Source organism: Atta colombica, unplaced genomic scaffold (assembly GCF_001594045.1).
Source record: "Atta colombica isolate Treedump-2 unplaced genomic scaffold, Acol1.0 scaffold163, whole genome shotgun sequence".
NCBI lineage: Eukaryota > Metazoa > Arthropoda > Insecta > Hymenoptera > Formicidae > Atta > Atta colombica.
The window spans coordinates 167086-170183 of NW_017259254.1; the positions used below are offsets into that span (position 1 = coordinate 167086).

General features: G+C 24.2%; 1 pseudogene; it reads left to right on the forward strand.

The window, feature by feature from the left end:
- The window catches only part of LOC108685960, an 11248-nt pseudogene that overhangs the window by 549 nt on the left and 7601 nt on the right, over nucleotides 1-3098 (forward strand).

Genomic DNA, 3098 nt, shown 5'->3' on the forward strand with positions numbered 1-3098 from the left:
TGTCTTGTAATTTTTATAATAATACTATGTAGTTAGACACCCACACTGAAGAAACTGTCACATACGCGGAGTTGCAAAATAAAGATGTGAGATGCGCCTTGTGGCTACAAAAAAAAGGAATCAAATCTAGCGATGTTATCATATGTGTACAGGCAATCATCTTAATTCTATCCTTATCTGCCTTGCCTTTCAGCAACTTATATCAACGCGATTTTTAATTCATGGAATGAAAACATGGACTTGCGTAAGTTATTTTGCGCGATAATTATTATCAAATGTTCACATATCTAATTAAATTAGAGGGCATTAAAAATAATGCTTTTTTAATAATAATAATTCAATTTTATTTATTTTGTGTTAATTAAATATAATTTAATATATTATTTAGCGTATTATTTATTTATTTATTTATTTTTTATTATTTATGATTTTTATTATTTTTATTATATATAGTTATTTGTTATATCAGAAACTGCATTATACTTTTTGCAACTGATGATGCCAAAAATGATCTTCTGTGAGAGAACTCTATAAATATCATTTTGAGCGCGATAAAGAAGCAGAATTGCAATGCTATAATAATGATTTTTGATAAACGACGCAATTTTATTATCCTGAAAAATTGCAACGATGTAGAAGTGAACTAATTTCCGTTACATCGAGCTCGATAACATTAAAAAGACATTATGCATTCGTTGGGCACTACTGGGATGCCAAAAGGTATCGAACTGTCTAACCACGCTATGTTATTTATCAGCTTTCAATATGAAATAAACTTGATCAACATGTCATCACTTTGGTTCTCTACTATTTATTGGGTTACTAGGATAATAATGAGTTTCAGCGGAATCATACAAAGCACCAAAACAATTATCTATTCAGAATTTGACGAGATGACTTGCCGATTAATTCAGAAATACAAAATAATATTATTTTATCTGTGAAAAGTTTTTTTATCGAATAATTAAAGTAAAAGAATTTTAATTTTTTAATTTTTTATTTTAAAAAGAGTGATTAATAAAAATAAGATATGTTATCACTTATTTAAATTATAAGTTTTATAAATAATTACAATATTTGCTTTCATTACTCGTAATTTCTGTGATAAAATTGAGTCAATTTATAATAATAATTATAATAAAGTTATTACAATAAAATTTAAAATTTATTATAATAAGATACTTAATATTGTGCTAGTATTATCGTATCATTAATTACAAGCGTTTTAATGAATAATGAATTAGATGTTAAAATGTTTTAATCAAAATAAATGTTAACTATAAAACTAAAAAGAATGTATCATAATCTATTAGTCTTATATCTACTAGTATATTGCAAGTAATAAATAATTTTTTTTATTTATTTCTACATTTAGTTAAGGATAGATGATAAATAATTAAATAAAAATAATATTTATTTATTAATGTTGTAAATTTTATAAATAATTTTATATTTGCAAATGCAATTAAATTAAATTTTATATCATATCTCGACATAATATAGTAAAAGCATAAATTATTATTTTATTATTTAGATAGAAACTGTGTTCCTTGGTATAACATGATGAATCGTTTACACCACTCAAGTTACATAAAGAAATATTCATTATCATCTTTGAAAACTATAGTTGCGAAAACTATAGTGTTCGATGGTGCATCAATTAGGCCAAAAGTGCAAGAAGAAGTGAGGCATCTTTTGCCACATGTTCAAATATTGCAATGTTATGGTAAACATTATTAATGCAATAAGATATTAAAATGAGCTGGAATATATAAAATGGAATTCCCTAGTAATATGTATTTATTTATTGTAAAAAATTTCGTCCGTATACTTTATGTTCCTAGGAATGACGGAACGGTAGTATTACAACATTGCAACTACCGACAGCAAAAATGGATCTTGCGAAGCAATAGTCAAGAATGGACAAATTAAAGTCGTAGATCTAGAAACCGGAAAAGTACTTAGTCTGAATTAATTAAGAGAAATATGGCTGAAACTATCATCTATAACTATACTAAACTATAATGACTAGTTATTACAAAAATCCCGAGGCAACAAAAAATATAATTGATAAGGATAACAGGTAAACAGATTCCTTCTGTCATAATAATTATATAATAATTATATAATAATTATATTAATTATATTAGTTATAATACGTTAATATAATTATATTAATTATTTTTAGGTTGGGTGCATTCGGGTGACATCGATTATATAGATGAAAAGAGGAAATGTTTATTGCAAACAGAATAAAGAATCTCATAAAATACAGAGAATATCAAATTTTTCCTACAAAAATCGAAAATATCTTGATATCGCATCCAGCAGTGTCCAGAAGTTGCAGTAATAGGAATATCTCATGCTATAGATGACGAACACCCACTTGCTTTTATAATAAAGCAACCTGGCGCTAAGGTTAAATTTTTTTAAATAAAAATATAATGGAATAGTAGGACAAAATTTACTAAATGAAATCTATTTGATAATTGCAAATCGATTTAGCATATTCCGAGATATTTCTTTAATAATGTAATAAATAGAATGTCTTATATAGAAGTAAAGATATTGTTTTAGAGACACAATGAAATAATTAAATTAAAAACAAATTAAAGACAATGGTAAAATTATCACATTAATGTGTGTTTTTTAATATTTTAAATATATAATCAACATATAAGTTTCTATTTCCTTTATTAAATAATAAATTGAATTAAACATTATTGCGTATATTAAGAGAATACCATATCATTACGTCTATACATTACATTTTAATGTAAAATAAAAAAATTTATTTTTAATAAGAAATAATTTTTTTTATGTATTAGAATGATCTTTCTGGTTTAATTTTCTTTGTACAGGTGATGAAACAAGAATTAATAGACTTTGTAGCAAAGAATATGATGGATCATTATAAACTACGTGGAGGAGTGATATTCCTGAGTAAGTTTCCATATACAAGTTCAGGAAAAATTTCGAAAAAAGAGTTGAAAATGATGGCAATAAGTTAATAAAGCACAGTGATAAATTAATTTAAAATAATAAATAATATATACATATAATAAAAATAAATAATTTTATAATAATATAAAATTTTT